The sequence below is a fragment of the Hypanus sabinus genome, chromosome 6 (genome assembly GCF_030144855.1).
Source record: "Hypanus sabinus isolate sHypSab1 chromosome 6, sHypSab1.hap1, whole genome shotgun sequence".
Classification (NCBI taxonomy): Eukaryota; Metazoa; Chordata; class Chondrichthyes; order Myliobatiformes; family Dasyatidae; genus Hypanus; species Hypanus sabinus.
Window position 1 is genome coordinate 145606289 of NC_082711.1, and position 21385 is coordinate 145627673.

At 42.5% G+C, this 21385-nt stretch overlaps 1 long non-coding RNA gene across 1 annotated transcript; it reads left to right on the forward strand.

Annotated features, from left to right (window-relative positions):
* Window positions 1-949: 949 nt before the first annotated feature.
* LOC132395931 (uncharacterized) lies at window positions 950-19328 on the forward strand. The gene is made up of 4 exons (XR_009512790.1): window positions 950-1562; window positions 7115-7209; window positions 7788-7910; window positions 16681-19328. It is a non-coding gene; the product is annotated as an uncharacterized LOC132395931 (long non-coding RNA).
* Window positions 19329-21385: the final 2057 nt, after the last annotated feature.

A 21385-nucleotide genomic window follows, 5' to 3' on the forward strand; every position in this document is an offset into this window, starting at 1 on the left:
GCAACAGCATTAGCTCCAAAATCACAATGACAATTTGCAAGGATGTGAGCATCTTAATTCGACAACCATTTGGTAAGTAAGTCATGCTGCACAGAAATAGGCCATCCATCCTACTGAGTGCACAAGCCATCAAACACCAAGTCACACTAACTCAGTACATCCCAACTCGCCCATGCCAGCCACTATGCCCACAGGCTAGCCCTATTTGCTCACATTTGACTCATAACTCTAAACCTCTCCTATGTACTTATACAAATGTGTTTTGAATATTGTTATTTTTACCTGCCTCAGCCACTTTCTCTGGCTACTCATTGCTTATACACACCATCCTCTGCACAAAGAAGTTGCCCCTCTGGTTCTTTATAAATCATTCACCTCTCACCTTAAACTTATGCCCTGCAGTTATAATCACAAACAAGGGAAAATCTCCAGATGCTGGAAATCCGAGCAACATACACAGAATGCTGGAGGGCATTAGCAGGCCAGGCAGCATCTATGGAAAAGAGTCGCTGTTTCGGCCCAAAACATTGACTGTATTCTTTTCCATAGATGCTGCCTGACCTGCTAAGTTCTTCCAGCACACTGTGTGTGTGTCTCTAGTTTTAAGGTCCCATAGCCTGGGCAAAGGACTCTGTGTGTTCACCCTACTTTTCATCAACACGCCAGAAGCAATTTACGATGGTCAATTAACTAACCAACCAACCATCTTTACTATTTGGGAAAAGTTCATATGGGGAGCATACAGACTCCAGAGAGCCTGACTGCTCCCTTTCAAGGATATTCCCTTTGCTCTACCCATCACTCCTCCATTCTCTCTGCTGCTGAAAACGTGTTCTCTGTTTCCCAGTTCTGGCCAAGGGTCTCGGACCTGAAACATTAACTCTCTCTCTTTTCGCAGAAGCAGCCTGACCCGCACTTTCTGCTCGGATTTTGAATTGAACCTAGGCTGCTAAATCTGTGAAGTAGCAGCTCTACTTACTGTGCAATTCTACCACTTAGTACAACGCTTACTTAAATATAATCCTACTGCACCGAATTCAAAGCTGCTCCCAGTCTGTGTTACTCTTTTTGATTATAAACCTGACTGCTATCATTGCATTATTTTAAACCTGGGGGCACTCTAACAGGTCCAGGCCTTGCTCAGTCTGCTGCACACCTATTGCTGGAACTTGACCTTATTGCCCTCTCATGGTAGAAGCTTGAATTTACTCCAGCTCCCCCATTCTTTCTGATCCAATCTAATTTGGCATCTGACACTGCGAATGCCCTTGCGTATTCTGAGACAATTGCTTCACTCTTGCGATGTCACCTGTGGCTCTTTCAAATATAAACCAGGATTCTGATTGGACGGTGTTGAAAGCAGGGTCGTGGCGCAGTGCTGCAATTTAGCCTGTAAGGAAAACAAACCTTGAGACGAAGGGCAGGGCAGCCAGGTTTTTCAAAAAAAAACACAAATTAGATGGATTTCTGTGGGATGCCTTGAGGCAAGAGAAACAATGCATGAACAGGATGATTAAAAGCTCACGTTGGAGTTTATATTTCTGAAATTATGACTGTCACAGGTAAACTCATAAAGATATTTGTGTATTCCATTATATCAGGCTTCTCCAGTTCATTGCATCGTTCAAACATCTCCCAGACTGTTAAATCAAACATTTTAATGAAAAAAAATTTAAATGATACGTTCTGAACTGAAAACTTGTGAAATTGGGTGTAATGATTAACCGCAGATTCACAAAAATAAACATAGCTGTGAATTTTAACTTGTGGGAGTATTCAAACGATGCAGTGAACAATCTGCCCTCACATCCAGGGCATTTTATCCTTTGAGTGTTGTTTAAATACCTTGAAACTCCAGCTCACAAAGTCAACTTGAGTATGTCAGACCCATATACAGTATATTAGGCAAAAGCCATTTGTGTACAGGGAGCTTTAAGTGAGTCATGCACAGGGCGCAAGTAAATATTTGAAAGGGTGGATGAAGGTTAAAAAGTCTCCGAAGGATGGACAGAGGAGGTTTAAGGTATTCATGTTAGAGCTCCAATGTCTCCTATTCCTCATGAAAAATATATATTAATATTATTGCTGACGTCAGTTTTGACTGATGTAATCTGAGCTTTAGGACCAGCTCAAATTGCAGGCATACCTAATGAAGGTATAAGGATGCTGCTGTAGATCACTGCTCCTCTGGACTCAGGAGCCCCTTAGATGTGGATCTCAGGTAAAATAGGCGTCAAAGTGTTTGGCAGCATGGGAAGAGAAATACGACAAACCCTAATAAACTGTGCTAAAGATTATGTTGGGGAATGGTGGATTGTGAACACGACGGCCCAGTTATCAATAATGGGATCATGACTTTTTCTTTAAGGACACAGCCAGATGCAGCAGGTCCCACCCTGGGGTCCACAGACCCCTCGGTTAATGGTAGGGATCCATGACTTAAAAAAGGTTGGGAACTGCTGGTTTAGGGAAACATAATACTTGCAATGAAAACAAGCATCAATTGATCATAATCAATCAGGTACTGAATATAAAAGTTGGAAAGTCATGGCCTGGTTGTACTAGACCATGGCAAAGCTTGGAATATTATCTTCAGTTTTGGCCACTCTGCTACAGAAAATACATTATCAAACTGGAAAGAGTGCAGAAATATTTGCAAGGATGTTACCAGAACTCTGGACCCAGTTATAAGAAGAGGTTGGACAGGTTAGGATTATTTTTCTTGGAGCAAGACACTGAGAGATTATCTTATAGGAATACATAAAACAATAGCAGGCATGGATAGGGGGAGTGCACACTTTGTTTTCCAGGTTTGGGGAATCAAGAACGCGAAGGTATGGGGTTAAGATGAGAAGGTGTCAGTACCTCCAGTTGAACTCTGTCTTTTTGTGCGTTTCCTCCTAGCCGTCAAGTCTGTGGTCTTGTATTGCCATGTCCTCTTGTTTGTTTTCTTGCCCCATGTGCTTCTGTCCCCACTCCTGCTCTACTCCGACCCCTGTATTACTGAGTACTCCGCCTCTCACCTGTTTCTCATTATTACCGGTTTTGCTGCCATTTCTGTCTCATTGTGCTCCACCTATCATCTGCCTCTCTGTTTATTGCTCAGTGTATTTCAGGCCTATATTTTCACCTGTTTGTTGCTAGATTGTGCCAGTTTTCCCTTGAGCCTTTCCAGCATTTGTATCTGTACTCTGTCCATCTGAATATTGACTCTGCCTGTTTCCCAATTCTAATTTTTGGATTTCTCCGGATGTTTTGATCTCTGCCTGAACTTTGACACTGACTTTGTTTGCACCTCGGGATTTGTTACTCGATTAATATCACTGTGTGCACAGTACTGGGTCTGCGATCGGACCCCTGCTCCAGCGCCCTGACACAAGGGAAAGATTTACCAGGAAATTGAGGGGCAACTTTTTTTAAAACACAGAGGGTGGTACATATGTGGAATGAGCTAACAGATGGAAGAGGCTGAGGCAGGTACAATAACAACTTAAAAAAAAATTAGACAGTTGCATAGATAGGAAAGATTTAGGTTATAGGTCATACAAAAGGCAAATGGGATGACCTTGGTCAGTACAGACATTATGGACCTGTTTCCATGTTGTATAATTCTAGAGAGACTGAAGGGCACAAAATTCATGATTTTGATGGGCTTGATGCTAAAATGACTCACAAGATGAGTTTATGGCATCTCACAGACATCAAGGAAAAATGATGTTCTTTAATAACACCCCTCCTCCTGAAGGCAAGGTGAGCTTTGGCCAAGTATAAACAAAATCAGCTAGCCTTGTTAGATGTGAGCAAAACTGGGATCGATTTATATCAAATGTGTTTTATTTTATAGAAAGCACCTTTCTCATTAACAGATATATGATCAGGGAGATGCAGAGTGAAAGTGATGGCAGAGGGAGGTACAATAATGTAGCAGTTAGCATAATGGTATTACAGTGTGAGCAATCAGTGATCAGGGTTCAATTCTCACCACTGTCTGTAAGAAGCTTGTGTGGATTTCCTCCAGATACCCCAGTTACCTCTCACATTCCAAAGATGTTGGGGTTAATAAGTTGCGGGCATGGCAACACCTGTGGGCTGGCCCCAGCACATCTTCGGGCTGTGTTGGCCTTTAACACAAAGGATGCTTTTCACTGAATGCTTCAATATACATGTGAAAAATGAGACTAATCTTTATGCTTTAAAACGTTGAGTTGAGGGGCAAGGGGTTGAGGACAAACATTTTTGAACAGGTAGTGACAAGATCTAGATATCATTAATAAGTGTTGGAAACAGAGAAATTGCATTTCCATAAAGATCTGGGGAGTCAAAACTAGAAATAAAATTTCGAGAATTGGAGAATAGAGCTGGGGAGTGGAACTAATTGCATTACCCTGCTGTATGAAGAAAAATACAAGAAATACATCGAGGTTTGTAGACACCACACTGGAAGTTCTCTTACATGGAGGTGACAAGAAGGGGATAGCTTCTCCCACTACTGGGAAGGGCAAGAATACCAGGCCAGACTGTAGGTAGCAAAGGTCAGTGCTGAAAGAGCAGGTGAACAGGATGACCATTGAATACAAGACCTAGTTGCAATTCTATAATAAATTTATTGACCCGATCACAGTTGATCAGTAAGACTTAACCTCAAATCTTTCCAAGTCTTTGGATCATCACAACTCCAATCTCCATTGCTTTCCAACATCCTTCTCCAATCACTGAGTCTTCTCTACTGTAACTGCACGTCTTCCACTGGTTAATCCCATTGGTTCACGCCCTTTTCCCTCCACAATCACACTTTTCTATCCCTGTACACAAACCTTTGCAACTTCCTGGCAGGTTCACACAAGAATATTCTTCCTTCCTTCAAGACAGGTTTTAGCTCAATGCAAGGGACCGATGAGCACAAAAGCTGGGCAAGCATCCCAGAAATTCTGCTACACAAGGTACAGTCCTGAGAGTGCAAACTGGTAAGTACCACCAATGCTCAGTGAATTTCTCCCCCTTCATGGGATCTGTAGTGCAGGACTCCCCGGAACTTCTGTCAGACCATTGTCAAGGCATAAAAGCAATGGACAATGTCAGAATGAAGTGAGAAGATACAGTCAGTTCTGTGGACAATGCAGTGGATCCAATCTGCAGAGATTACATTGCCAGCTCAACAGTGAGTTCTTAGATTTGATCACTTTTAGTTCTTAAGTATGGAGGAAAGAATGGGCGTTAGATATCCAGTGTTTTTTCCTTTATTTGTGCTTATGAGTCCAGGTTTTGATGTGCAGCAAATGGAAATGGTACCTGACCAGGAGATAACAATTTACTATCAATGTCACAACCTCTCGTTCCAAAAACAAGTTCCAATCTGCATCTCAGCCCATTGAGAGAACTCAAGTTTGTCCATATCTTAAGGACCTTCAGCAGATGATCAACATCCTGCAACTCACCTCTTAGGGTGAAGACAGGAACCCCAAGGTTTGCTTCCAGATTAAAGATCAGACTAGCTTTTTTTATTTGTCACATCTACATCAAGATATACAGTGGAATACATCATTCTTGTCAAATCAAATCAGCAAGGGTTGTGATGGGCAAGCAAGTGTCACCACACATTCAAAATCAACACAGCATGCACACAACACACTAATCTTAATCATACGTCTTTGGAATATGGGAGGAAACTGGAGCCCCCAGAGGAAACCCATGGGATCACAGGAAGAATGTACAAACACGTTACAGACAGCGGCAGGGATTGAACCCCGGTCTTACCTTGGTTCTGTTAATCATACGCCACTGTGACCATTAGTATTCAATCTCTTTTATTCATAATTGAAATATAAAGCTCTTGGTAAAGTTTTTTTTAAAACCTGATTATTTGCAATGGTGCTTGTTTAACCATAAGTGAAGAGAGTTGTAGTTAGGCTGATGTTCAATTAAAAACAGTCAAATGTCGGCAGCTTTTAGAATGAGTGAACAGGGTATTCCAAGAAGTGCAATTTAGTTGAAGGGTCCTAATAGAGGCACATATACTGTATTTATTGGGGTCTTACTGAGCAGGTTTTTGGTAAGTTCTCTAGCTGATTAGTTTTCTCCCAAGTCAACATGCATAATTTGACATAGTTCCAGCACAGCAGATCATAAAGAGATCCTGCAAGACATTGCACTGGAAAGCTGGTAACTTCATATTGAATTTCTCTCTTTCAGGGCAAGGTAATTACATTTGGAAATGGCACCAAACTAGGAGGGGCAATAGGACTACAGCAGCCAGCTCAGAAACTACAGACGATCTGAACATATTATACCTTATATGTGGGCAAAATAATGATATCGATGTTCAATGCAGGCATGTCTAAATTATAGCAATTGCAATAAAAATGTGATACACACCCACCACAAAAAATATTGAAATAATTAAGAAAAAACTGTTGGAGTCTTAGCATATCCAGCATTTGGCAGATTAGCAAAATGGATTAAAAAGTTAAATTATCTAGCAAAATCTGTATCAGAAGATGTCTTGATTAATTCAAAAGCAACAAAAATACTGTAGATGTTCAAAATCTGAAATTATAAACAAGGACATTTGGAAAAACACAGTGACTGTGGAGAGAGAAACAGAGTTATTGTTACAAGTACCTTTACTGAATAGACTATGTCAAGGAGAATGAATAAAAGAGTTGTATTAATAAAACACCTTAAAGTTCTCTCAGGTTTTGCTTTGCAGTCAAAAGTACTTTTTAAGTGTATTTTCTACTTAGAATGGATCAACCCAGCAAAATGGATCCCATCCCTGAATTTCTAATGGCCTTGGCTACAAAGTGATTCTGTATCATAAATAACAGAATTTGTTAGGTCATCTTAGTCATAACAAGCATGTTTCTAAATGTGCACATGTTAGAAATGTATTGAGCTTTTCACAAACAGAAGAGGAAGAATCCAATAAGCTGACAAGAGTTGGGATGTTTTAATTTGTCTTGAAGTCCAGCTCTCCCATTGTTAGATGGAGTTTTATAATCTTCTTTGGTTCTTCATTCTTCATTCTCTGGTAAATGGTATTTACAACTTCAAATTAAAGATCAAATGCAGAGTACTGTAGATGGAAATTTGATTCAAATCTTTATTCTCTCCACAGATGCAGCTTGATGTGCTGAGCAATATCAGTGTCATTGTTTCTGCTTTTTGGTGCCCTGGGAACTTCAGTGCTTCACAGATCTTGCGATGCTTCAGGTAGGTCCTTCCAGTCTCAGACAAGGTGCACGTGCACGTGGCAACAGCAACCATGGGTACGTATATTCAGCCACCTCAATGGGTGTATATCTCCAGCTCCGGGTTGGTGGGAGGGAATGGGAGAAGGCTTTTTGACTTACTGACCAGACTGCCTCCAACATCATAGTGTCCTAGTCATTTACATAAATGACCATGGATTCCGGATAATTCAGGAGACGCCCCAGGTCTAGTACTATTTCCATAGTAAGAGCTCATAGCTGCTCGACTGGCTCTCTAGCAGGTCATGGGCAAACCAACACAATCAATAAACCTTTTGCAAATGCATATATTTAAAGAAAGGACCTCTGTGCAGTCCTCACAGAAACAGTCCTGTCCTCATTTCAAGGACATCTTCCAGAATCTGAATGAGGCTTAATATCGCCAGCATATGTCATGAAATTTGTTGTACAACATTGCAATACATAGTAACAAAAACTATGAATTATAAAAAGTATATATTAAAAATAAATTAAATAATTCATGTAAGAACACAAGAAAAAAATACTGAGGAAGAGTTCATGAGTTCATTGTCTATTCAGATGTCTGATGGTGGAAGGGAAGAAGCTGTTCCAGAATGGCAAGGGTGTTCATAGAATATACAGAATTTCCCAGGACCACTTGCCTCCAGGGGACCAAGGGACCAAACAGTTGTAAGATTGCGGGTGAGTAGTGCTAGATTTAAAATGCAAGCAGGGCCTGTTGAGACTTTCAGCTCAGCTGAGATCGAAAGAGCTGTTACTTGTGGTGAAAAGTACCAGATTTAAATAAGTGAGCAGGGCCTACCAGGACGTTCTGGTCAATATGAGTTCAATTGGGTTTCTGGGCAATTGGCAAGGGCCAAAAGAAAAAGTTAGATATAAATAGAGTGAGCGTTGTGGGATTGGCCATTCTGTGAGTGGGGCAGAGTTAGAGTGAGGACCTGAGGTCCCAGATGCCATTTTTGAAGTAGCCAGTGAGTGGGCCAGTGTAGGAGTCTGAGGGGTCTGGGGCTTTGGCAAGGAGACCCAGAAAAGTAGCAGGTAAAGTTGAAATATTTTTAATATAGTTGTTACCTAAAAATACAACATTACAACTAATTACATAAGGTAGAGAAGCAAATGATGTGTCGTAGTTGCATGATGTGAAAGCTGGTGGAGCCCATTGTGGTCTCTGGTGAGCACCTCTGCAGCAAGCGTTATTTGCTCGAGGAACTCGAGCTCAAAGTTGATGACCTGGAATCTGAGCTTCCAGCAGATCCTCAGACACTGAGATGCATCAGTTTCAGGCAGTAGTCACACTCGTTAGATTAAATACTTCAATTTCGGTCTGTGATCAGTGACGAAAGGGATCCAAGAGGTAGTGATCGAAGAGCCTCAGCCCTTGAACCTGCCCAATAGATCTGAGATTGGTGTTCCCTGTAAGGATGGGTGGAGCCTACAGGAGGGAGGAGCAACAGAATCATAAGACTATAGTTCAGGGAGCCATTCAAGAGCAGCGGTGGGGGCGGGTGTGTGGAGAGAAATGTAGTTGTAATAGGAAATAGTACAGTTAGGGGAATAGAGACAATTAGCTGTTGTAAAGATCAAGACTGTGTTTCCTACGTAGTGCTGATGTTCAGGACATCTCGTGTGTCCTGCAAAGGAATTTGGAGTGGGAGAGGAATGATCCAGTTGTCATCCATATAGGTACCAATGGCATTAGAAGAACAAGGAAAGAAATTCTGCCAAGGGAATTTGAACAGCTAGAGATTAAATTAAATCATAAAACCCAAAAAATGATAATGATCTCCAGATTGTTACCTGACCCATGAGCAAATTAGCACAGGGTTCATACGATCAGAGAATGAATCAGAATCAGGTTTAATATAATTGATGTTGTGAAATATGTTGTTTTCGGCAGCAGTACATTAAAAAACTATAAGACATATATAACAAACAAACAAGTACGCAAAAAGAGAGTAAAAATAGTGAGGTAGTGTTCATGGGTTGGTTCATTGTTCAGATATCTGATGATGAAGGAGCTCAGAGCTTGATGTGGGAGAAGAGGGTCTGAGTTTGTGGGACATTAGCACCAGTATTGGGAAAGGAAGGGCTATTCCAAAAGCCCAGGGTCCATAGTATGAACCATGCTGGGACCAGCAGCCTGGTGAATTGCATAACCAGGGCTGTGATAGGATTTAAACTAAATAATAGCAGTTAGGTTCAACAGCTTGGAAAAGTATGGATAAAGGAAAATTGAGGGAGAGTGCAGGAGGTGTTACTGAAGTCTGCAGAATAAAGAATAAGATAAAAAGTTCAGAAAGGGATAAGAATTTCACCAGGCAAATCGATGACAAAATTGAAAAGAAGAATGCTAAATATAGGATTGAAGGTATTATATTCAAAACACACACAGTTTTACTGAGGAGAAGGTGCTTGGGAAGCTGAAAGATCTGAAGGTGGATAAGTCACCCGGACCAAAGGGACAACACACCAAGGTTTTGAAAGAAGTAGCTGAAGAGATTGTGAAAGCATTAGTAGCAATCTTTCAAGGATCATTAAATTCTGAAATGGTTCCAGAAGACTGGAAAATCGTAAATGGCACTCCAAGGGAAGGAGGCAAAAGATGGGAAATATTAAGCCAGTTAGCCTGACTTCTGTGGGTTGCAAGATATTAAGAGTCCATTATGAAGAATGTTTTGGTGGTACTTGGAGACACATGTTAAAATAGGCCAAAGTCAGCATGGTTTCCTTAAGGGGAAATCTTGCCTGACAAATGTGTTGAAATTCTTTGAGGAAATAGCAGACAGGATAGACAAAGGACAGTCAGTGGATATTGTTTACTTGGTTTTTCCAGAAAGCCTCTGACAAGGTGCCACACGTGAGGCTGGTAAATAAGGTAAGAGCCCATGGTGTCACAGGAAAGATACTAGCATGAACATAAGATTGGCTGAATAACCTATCAAGAAGTGGGAATAAAGGGAGCCTTTTCTGGTTGGCTGCTGGTTACTAATGGTGTTCCGTAGGGTTCAGTCCTGGGTCTGCTTCTTTTCATATTATATGTTAATGATCTGCATGACAGAATTGATGGCTTTGAGGCCAAGTTTGCAGATGAGACAAAAATAGGTGGAGGGCATAGTGGGAATAACCTCACTGGAGAACTTCAAGAAGGCGACTCACCACCTTATTCTCAATGAGCAATACGAGATGAAGATGAAATACTGACACATACATCCTGAAAAAAATTAATGAAAATCAATAGACATAGGTAACATTGGCCTGAAAACATATAATACTTGATCCCATTTCACATCTGTTGATTGTAGGCCACTTGAGCACTGACACGATGACTTTGTTGAAGGTAGTGCCATCTAGTGGCAATATCTGTTGATACCATTAATCCAGAGTTCAATGGTAAAAGATAAAGATTAGCTTTATTTGTCACATGCACACCCAAAACATACAGTGAAATGCATCATTTTGTGTCAGTGACCAACATGGTTCAAGGATCGCCATGCTTTACTAACCCATACATCTTTGGAGTGTGGAAGGAAACTGGAGCACCTGGAGGAAACCCGTACTGCCGTGGGGAGAATGTACAAATTCCTCACCAAATGCGGTGGGAATTGAGCCCCAATCGCTGCCGCTGTAAAGTGTTCTGAAAGTCACTATGCAACTGTGTTGTGTTGAACATGCAGAATCAGGTATATTATTACTGACATATGGAGTGAAATTAGCTGTTTGGCGGCAGCAGTGTAGTACAAATGCATAAAAATCATTAAGTTATTTAAAAAAAGTAAATAAATAGCACAAGCCAAGAGTAGTGAGGTACTGTTCATGAACCATTGGGAAATCCATGAGCAGACACCCTTTGGCTGCTTTTTTAGATATAGGAGTGGAACTGAGGGCGGGCTTCCACTGCTGCAGCCCATCCACTTCCAGGTTTGATGTGTTGCGCATTCTGAGGTGCTCTTCTACACACCACTGAGGTAACACGTAATTATTTGAGTTACTGTCGCCTTCCTGTCAGCTTGAACCAGTCTTGTCATTCTCCTCTGACCTCTCTCATTAACAAGGTATTTTTTGCCAACAGAACTGCCGCTCACTGGATTTTTTATTTGGGTTTGTTTTTTGGCACCATTTTCTATAAACATAGAAACCATGAGCATGAGAATTCCAGATCAGCAGTATCTGAGATACTCAATCTACCCTGTCTGACACCACCAATCATTCCACTGACATTGTCACCTAGATCACAGTTCTCTCCCATTCTGATGTTTGGTCTGAACAACAACAGAACCTCTTGATTATTCTGCATGCTTTTATGCACCAAATTGCCGCCATGTGTTTGGCTGATTAGATGTTTGCATTAACAAGCAGGTGTACAGTTGTACCTAATATCATTAATGTTAATTTATGTTCGTGTTAATTTATGTTTGCCTTCATCTTGCAATTTGCTGTGTTGCTGCTTCAAAAAGCTAATTTTCATACCAAATCATATCATGTGTATGCTTGCTTATCACAATATAACTTGAAGTTGAACAAGTAATATCATGGATTTTCCAGGCACTTGATAAGCTTAAAGGAAGCACAGGGAATACACAAAGTGACTTCCAAGAGAACACTGGAGTTAAGATCACAGTGAGTTTAAAGGGAGAACAGGTTCAATAACAGCTACAGTCGGCCCTCCTTATCCGCGGGTTCCGCATGCACGGATTCAACCAACCATGGATTGGGAAAACCCAGAAGTTCTCTTTCCAGCACTCATCGTTTAGCATGTACAGAATATTTCTTCCTGTCATTATTCCCTAAACAATACAGTAGAACAACTATTTACATAGCATTTACATTGTATTAGGTACTATAAGTAATCTAGAGATGATTTAAAAGTACAGACAGTCCCCGGGTTATAAACGAGTTCCGTTCCTGAGTCCGTCTTTAGTCGGAACAGGTTCATTCAGTATTATTTAGCATCAATTAGTCAAATGTTTGTCTTAGTACATAGAATCTATTTTACCTTTCTATGCATATAAAACACTTAAGAAACATACGTATTTCAATAATTAAACCACTGTGTTGCTTAGTAATAATTGTAGCTTTCATCGGGGCAGGGCTTTTCACCTGCTCAATTAAAATTGTTCCAATCATTGACCGACTGTAGCCTAATGCTTTTCCACTGACCGATGGTGTTTCACCTCTTTCCAATCGCTTTACTGTTTCCACTTTATTTTCAATCATGATCGTGATTATTTTCCCAAACAGAAACACTGCGGGTTCAGAGCTGCACCGGGTCCTAAAGTCCTCTGCACTGAGACAGGTTAAATAAGGGACTTGAGCATCCATGAATTTTGGTATTGGTAGGGGGTCCCTGAACCAAACCCCCACGGATAAGGAGGGTCGACTGTACTTCCCTTCAAATATGCAAAGGAAGCAACCTGCACAATCCCAATCAGTACTTCGGTATAACAACAGAATCAGAATCAGGTTTGGTTTAGTGTCACCAGCAAATGTTGTGAAATTTGTCAACTTTGGAGCAGTGGTGCAATGCAAAACATGAAATACAGAAAAAAATGAATTAAGGAAACATATACATGTACATTAAATAGTTGGGTTAAAATAAGCAGCAGAAAAATGGAAATAAAGAAAAAGTAGTGAGATAAAAACAACACACAAAATGCTGGTGGAACACAGCAGGCCAGGCAGCATCTATAGGGAGAAGCGCTGTCGACGTTTCAGGCCGAGACCCTTCATCAGAACTAACTGAAAGGAAAGATAGTAAGAGATTCGAAAGTAGTTGGGGGAGGGGGAAATGCGAAATGATAGGAGAAGACTGGATGGGGTGGGATGAAGCTAAGAGCTGGAAAGGTGATTGGCGAAAGTGATACAGAGCTGGAGAAGGGAAAGGATCATGGGATGGGAGGCCTCGGGAGAAAGAAAGGGGGGAGGGGGAAGCACCAGAGGGAGATGGGGAACAGGCAGAGAGAAAGAGAAAAAAAACGAACAACTAAATATGTCAGGGATGGGGTAAGAAGGGGAGGAGGGGCATTAATGGAAGTTAGAGAAGTCAATGTTCATGCCATCAGGTTGGAGGCTACCCAGCTGGTATATAAGGTGTTGTTCCTCCAACCTGAGTTTGTATTCATTTTGACAATAGAGGAGGCCATGGATAGACATATCAGAATGGGAATGGGATGTGGAATTAAAATATGTGGCCACTGGGAGATCCTTCTTTCTCTGGTGGACTGAGCATAGGTGTTCAGCGAAACGGTCTCCCAGTCTGCGTCGGGTCTCACCAATATATAAAAGGCCACACCGGGAGCACCGGACGCAGTATACCACACCAGCAGACTCACAGGTGAAGTGTCGCCTCACCTGGAAGGACTATCTGGGCCCTGAATGGTGGTGACGGAGGAAGTATAAGGGCAGGTGTAGCACTTGTTCCGCTTACAAGGATAAGTGCCAGGAGGGAGATCAGTGGGAAGGGAAGGGGGGGGGGACAAGTGGACAAGGGAGTCGCGTAGGGAGCGATCCCTATGGAAAGCAGAAAGGGGGGAGGGAAAGATGTGCTTGGTAGTGGGATCCCGTTGGAAGAGGCAGAAGTTATGAGTACTGAGTACTGAGAAAGTAGTGAGATATTTGGGTTCAATGTCCATTTAGAATTTGGATGGCAGAGGGGAAGAAGCTGTTCCTGAGTTGCTGAGTGTGTGCCTTCAGGCTTCTGTACCTCCTATCTGATAGCAACAATTAGAAGAGTGCATGTCCTGTGGGTTGGGGGTCCTTAATGATGGACGGTGCCTTCCTGAGGCACCGCTCCTTGACAATGTCTTGGGACTATGGAGGCTACTGCCCATGATGGAGCTGACTAATTTTACCACTCTCTGCAGCTTACTCCAATCTTACCATCGCACCCCCCCCCCCCCCCATACCAGATAATGATGCAGCCAGTCAGAATGTTCTTCACGGTACATCTGTAAAAGTTTTAGAGAGTTTTAAGTGATAAACCAACTCTCCTTAAACTCCTAATGAAATATAGTTGTTGTTTTGCCTTCTTTATAGCTGCATCAATATGTTGCAACCAGGCTAGTTCCTCAGAGATACTGACACCCAGGAACTTGAAATTGATCACTCTCTCCGCTTCTGATCCCTCAATGAGGATTGGTTTGTATTCCCTCTTCCTACTCTTTCTGAAGCCCACAATCATCTCTTGGTCTTGCTAACATTGACTGCAAGGTTGTTGCTATGACACCACTCAACTAGCTGGTATATCTCACTCCTATATGCCCTCTTGTCACTATCTGAGATTCTGCCAGCAATGATTGTATTATCGGCAAATTTATAGAAGGCATTTGAGCTATGCCTAGCCATGGTCATGGGTGTAACAAGAGTAGAGCAGTGGGCTAACCCACACCTCCCTGTAGAGCACTAGTGTTGATTGTCAGCAAGGTGCAGATGTTATTTCCAATCGGTACAGATTGTGAACTTCCAGTTAGGAAGCCGAGAATCCAGTTGCAGCGGGAGGTACAGAGGCCCAGGTTCTGTAGCTTTTCAATCAGGACTGTAGGAATGACGGTGTTGAACGTTGAGCTATAGTGAATAAACAGCATCCTGATGTTGGTATCTGTATTGCCCAGGTGATCCAAGGCTGCATGGAGAACCATTGTGATCTCGTTTGCCATAGACCTATTATGGCGATAGGCAAATTGCAGTGGATCCAGGCCCTTACTGAGACCATAAGATATAGGAGCAGAAGTAAGCCATTCGGCCCATCGAGTCTGCTCCACCATTCAATCAGGGCAGATCCAATTCTTCCAGTCATCCGCACTCCCCTGCCTTCTCCCCATACCTTTTGATGCCCTGGCTAATCAAGAACCTATCTATCTCTGCCTTAAATACACCCAATGACTTGGCCTCCACAGTTGCTTGTGGCAACAAATTCCACAGATTTACCAGCCTCTGACAATTTCTCTGCATCTCTGTTCTAAATGAACGTCCTTTAATCCTGAATTCATGCTCTCTTGTCCTAGACTCACCTACCATGGGAAATAACTTTGCCATACCTAATCTGTTCAGGCCTTTTAACATTTGGAATGTTTCTATGAGATCCCCCCTCTTTCTCCTGAACTCCAGGGAATACAACCCAAGAGCTGCCAGATGTTCCTCATACAGTAACCCTTTCATTGCAGGAATAATTCTTGTGAAGCTTCTCTGAACTCTCTCCAATGTCAGTATATCCTTTCTAAAATAAGGAGCCCAAAAGTGCACCCAGTGCTCTGAGTATGGTCCCACAAGTGCCTTATAGAGCCTGAACATCACATATCTGCTCTTATATTCTATACTTCGAGAAATGAATGTCACCTTTGCATTCACCTTCTTCACCACAGACTCAACCTGGAGGTTAACCTTTTGGGTATCCTGCACAAGGACTTCCAAGTCCCTTTGCATCTCTGCATTTTGAATTCTCTCCTCATCTAAATAATAGTCTGCCCCTTTATTTCTTCCACCAAAGTGCATGACCAAACACTTTCCAACATTGTATTTCTTTTGCCACTTCTTTACCCATTTCCCCTAAACTATCTAAGTCTCTCTGCAGGCTCTCTGTTTCCTCAACACTACTCACTTCTCCACCTACCTTTGTATCATCGGCAAATTTAGCCATAGTCCCAAAATTAATCCCACAGTCCAAGTCATTGACATCCATCATAAAAAAGCAGTGGTCCCAACATCGACCCCCGTGGAACTCCACTGGTAACCGGCAGCCAGCCAGAATAGGACAGGTGTTGATTCTAGCCATGACCAACCTCTCAAAGCACTTCATCATCACAGATGTAAGTGCTACTGTACGATACTTGTTAAGACAGTTCACACTGCTTTTCTTGGGCGCTGGTATAATTGTTGTGTTGGCACATGGCCTAGTGGATAAGGCATCAGGTCTAGTGATCTGAAGGTCACTGGTTCGAGCCTCAGCTGAGGCAGCGCATTGTGTCCTTGAGCAAGGCACTTAACCACACATTGCTCTGCGACGACACTGGTGTCCTAGTGCTCTTCCTTTGGACAACATCGGTGGCGTGGAGAGAGGAGGCTTGCAGCATGGCCAACTGCCGGTCTCCCATACAACCCTGCCTGCGCCCCGGAAACCTTCCCAAGGCGCAAACCCATGGTCTCACGAGACTAACAGACACCAAATGCCTATTGGTATAATTGTTGCCCTTTTGAAACAGGTGGGAACTTCCAACTGTAGCAATGAGAGACTGAAAACACTAAGAACTCTTCAGACTACAATAGATTTAGTTTTGTTTTTTATTCTCATGGTGTTCTTGGTGTTGGAAAAATAGTGTATAATTATGCTTAACTGATGTTTTTCTCTTGTGAATGTTGTGTATCTAATGTTATGTGCCTGTGAAGCTGCTGAAAGTGTGTTTTCCATTAACCTGTACTTATGCATATTGCACTGAACTTGATTTTGACTTTGACTTAGAAACGGAGGCCCAGCGAGTTTAAAGGGAGCACAGAAATTGAGGAACAAGTTAATTTCAAGGAATGCAGGAAGCATGACAGCAAAATGCTTGAAGCTTCAGGAGCTGTAGCGCCTCAAACCTCTGCCTCCTGAAGAAGACAGATCTTGGCTATCTGGACAACTGGTCTCGGTTTTGGTGTGCACCTGCCTCATAAATCCTCTTCTGTCTGGAATGACTTGAATGACTCTTGCCACGATCCATGAGTTTCGTAGCGCTGAGTCGTCATCTATAAGCACAACATCTCCTGGGAGGAAATTGAGTTTTATGCCTGACTTTCCTGCAGCTCTGGAATGTACTCTTTGACTCACCATTCCCAAAACAAGTTTGATGTGTATTGGACCTGCTTCCATCTACGACAGCATAAATGTCTTCCTTTTGAAACTTTCCTGGTGTAAGTATGGTGAGGTTTTCAGAAGCAACAGACGATTGGGTGTTAGTACTTCCAAATCAATGGGATTGGAAGATGCTTTGATAATTGGATGACCATTGGTAATAGTCCCTACTTCACAAAGGACTGTAGGGAAACCTTCTTTGTCAAGATTCTGTATCTTCATGGTGCATCTAAGGACCTTTCATAGAAACATAGACACATGGAAAATCTACAGCACAATACAGGCTCCTCGACCCACAAAGTTGTGCCGAACATGTCCCTACCTCAGAAATTACTAGACTTACCTATAGCCCTCTATTTTACTAAGCTCCATGTACCTATCTAAAAGCCTCTTAAAAGACCCTATCGTTTCCACTTCCACCATCGTTGCTGGTAGCCCATTCTATGCATTCACCACTCTCTGAGTGAAAAAACTTACCCCTGACATCTCCTCTGTACCTACTCCTCAGCACCTTAAACCTGTGTCCTCTTGTGGCAACCATTTCAGCCCTGAGAAAAAGCCTCTGACTATCCACACAATCAATGCCTCTCATCATCTTATACACCTCTGTCAGGTCACTTCTCACCTTCCTTCACTCCAAGGAGAAAAGGCCGAGTTCACTCAACCTTTTCTCATAACACATGCCCCCCAATTCAGGCAACAAGATGAAATCTTTTGCACAGATCTGACCATGTTCCTCCATAATGTGAAACAGCAGGGAGTGGGAGGGTGTGTTTAAAATCCACTTAATTTCTTTCTGAAGAAGGACATCACTGATCTGTGAATGATTCCACTTCTCAATGGCTCCTCTCCACTCACACTCAGCTCCAACAAGGTTTGCCACATTGTCAGAGCACAGTTCATGAAACTGCTTTCGTCTTGCTCTAAAGGTTAGAAGTGCATTAACAAAGGAATCTGTGTCCAAAAAAATAGCACTTCAATGTGAACAGCTTGTATAGCTGGACAGGTAAATATGACCCCATACCTCTTCACAGTACTCCACCTCAGAAGGTCCAAAGTAGTCCACTCTCACACATGTAAACAGAGCTTCATCTGAAAATCTATTTCTTTGGCAAGACCCAATGATCTCCATTTCAGCCTTTCTGATCTCTTTCACTGAGAGACAACCTTTGGCCTTCTCAATCTCTCTCTTCAAAGATCCTTGTTGTTCTTCATCCAAGTCAAAATGAACAAGAGCTATGTTCAATTGCTTCCTCTCCCAAATAAGAAACAAAAGCAGTTTCTTAAATCTAAAAATCCAGGCCACTGTCTTCCTCAAATGGGTCCAAGATGAGAAGTGATGGATTATATGCATTGCTGCATCCACCTTCTCTTCTATCTGCATGGCATTTATTGTAACACACAGCTTGACTTCTGGATCATCTAGCAGGAGTTCTCCAGAACAATCAGGATTCACAGGCCATTCCCTTTCAGGCTCAAGAAGATCATGAGGCCCTGACACCCATATTTCATTCTTCAGGAATGTTTTCACCTTCAAATCTAAGGAGGCAACATCCATCGGGTTGCTTGAAGTGTTGACATAGCTCCATTGAGATGCCTGTGAGACCTTAAGAATTTCTTAAACTACTTCAGCACAGAAGCACTGCATGTGCAACTCCTTCTTCCACAATGTGTCCATACGGCTTCCTATCGTAGCAGCAATAAGGGAAGGAAACTGACTTCAACAGAGCTAACCCTGATTTTCCCATGATAAAAGCACTGTACACTTGAGAACGTGTGTTGTGCAACAAGAGGTAGGTTGCTGCTCCATAGCCATTTTCACTTGCATCTGTAAAGTGTTGTAACTGTGCAGCAGTAACTTCTCCAAAATCCAGGAGTTTCAACATTTAACAGCCTTGAATTCAGTATAGTGTCATCCCAGCCAAGTTCTTTCTTAGAGATCTCGTAGGATCTTCTTAGCAGATAGAACCATTGGACTCAGGATTTCTAAAGTATCATAAATGGAACTAACTGTGGAAGGAATCCCCTTCTGGTGAGTGGTCTATCTTGGATCGTGATCTTAAAGTATCAGACTAAATACACCATCCCACACTCGGTGCTCTCTCCATCTTGATTTAAACCCAGATCCTCATGTCTATTGCTCCCTCTTCTTCTGGTATCACAGATAGCACACTGTGTCAGTTGCTTCGCCACTTTGTGAGTCGAAAGTCACCTTTAGCACAAGTGTATGATAGCAAGATACCACTTCTTCCTCAGAGGACACTGACACAAGGTGGTCATCAACAAAGAGAAATGCAAAACATTATCCACCGCCTTGCAGTTGAACTGATCTTTGTTATCTTCTGTGCATTTTCGAACGGCTTGGTGAAGAAGTTACTCCAAAGAGATGTACCATCACTCTACAGTCCATCATATCTTGGCTGAGGTCACCATGAGGCCAGCAGAGAAACCTCAGCAGATCTTCATCTTCTGATACTTTAACCTGATGAACCATTGAATTGACTTTATTTCTTACATCCTTCAAATAAATGAAGAGTAAAAATCTTTCCATTACATCTTCATCTGAATGTGCAATGTGCAAATTATAGTAATTTGTAATCAATAGTATGTACAGTAAAATATACCACAGAACAGTCAATATAATTTAGAAATACAATAGTGTCAGTCTGAAGTAATCAGTCTGATGGCCTGGTGGAAGAAGTAGTCCCAGAACCTGTTAGTCCTGGCTTTTATGCTGCAGTACCACTTCCCGGATGGTATCAGCTGGAATAGGTTGTGGTTGGGGTGGCTCAGGTCCCCAGTGATCCACCAGGCCCTTTAAACACACCTGTCGCTGTAAATGTCCCGAATAGTGGGAAGTTCACATCCGCAGATCCGCTGGGCTGTCTGCACCACTCTCTGCAGAGTCCTGCGTTTGAGGGAGATACAGTTCCCATACCAGGCAGTGATACAGCCAGTCAGAATGCTCTCAATTGTGCCCCTGTAGAAAGTCTTTAGGATTTGGGGACACGTGCCAAACTTTTTCAACAATCTAAGGTGAAAGAGGCGCTGTCATGCACAAAGTGAGGTCCTTGGTAATATGTATACCAAGGAACTTAAAGCTGTTCACCCTCTCAACCCCAGATCCATTGATGTAAGTAAGGGTTAGCCTATCTCCATTCCTCCCGTAGTCCACAACCAGTTTCTTTGTCTTTTGCGACGTTGAGGGAGAGGTCAGGGTGATGACTTCTTCTCTGCAGATAAGGCCAATCAATGTAGTGTCATCAGCAACTTTAATTAGCAGATTGGAGATGTGAGAGGCAACAAAGTCATGGGTGTACAGTGAGTAAAGAAGGGATTTAGGACACAACCCTGGGGTGGCTCCTGTGTTGAGGGTCAGAGGAGCAGAGGTGAGGGAGCCCACTCTTGCCAGCGATCTGACAGGAAGTCCAGGATCCAGCTACACAAGGCAGGATGAAGGCCGAGGTCTCTGAACTTCTTGTCAAGCCTGGAGGGAATTATGGTGTTCAATGCTGAACTATAGCCCAAGAACAGCATTCTCACATAAGCATCCCTCTTCTCCAATATTTGCCAATCTTCTTCAGTACTTGCCATGATTACCGCTGGTTCTTCACTGAATCTGCATCTTTCCAACTAATGAGCCAGTAAGATCTGGTCCCTGTAAAAGCTAAGCATTAAATGATATTCCTGCACAGTCAAACACAACATGAACTTTCTTTCTTCTGGGGTGATAAACAGCATGATGTGGAATATACCAGACTTTCCCATCTCTGCATTCCAGACCCTCTGCTGACACTCTTTTGGCATAACCTTTGGAGATAACTTTCTTCATGAAAGCTGTGTAGTCAGCATGAAATGACAAATCCCTCTTAAACCCCTTCCATTGATCTAGTCAACCACCGGGCCGCTGACCAGTACTGGGCCACAAAGCATGTGCTACCAGGCCGCGATTAAGAGATATGATTTGGCAGTATGAAACGATATGAGTCAGTCTTACTGCAGCTGACTCATATCGTTTCCTCACACCTGGTAGCACATGCTTTGCGGCCTGGTACCAGTGCGCAACCCGGCGGTTGGGGACCACTGATCTAGAGCATGCTGTTTTGCAATTTTCCTGTTATTTGGCACATTTACGTCCTTCTTTCTCAAACGTAAACTAATCTAGTAGTGGCCATCCACCAACTTAGCAGAATTTGTAACAAGCTCCTTGAAATTGTGGTCTTCTCTTGACAAGGTTGTTCACCTTGACTGCATTCAGGGAAATCTGCCTTGAACTGCCACTGCCAAAGTTCATCCAAGTTCAAAACTGAGATCCTGGTATCTGTCAACCCAG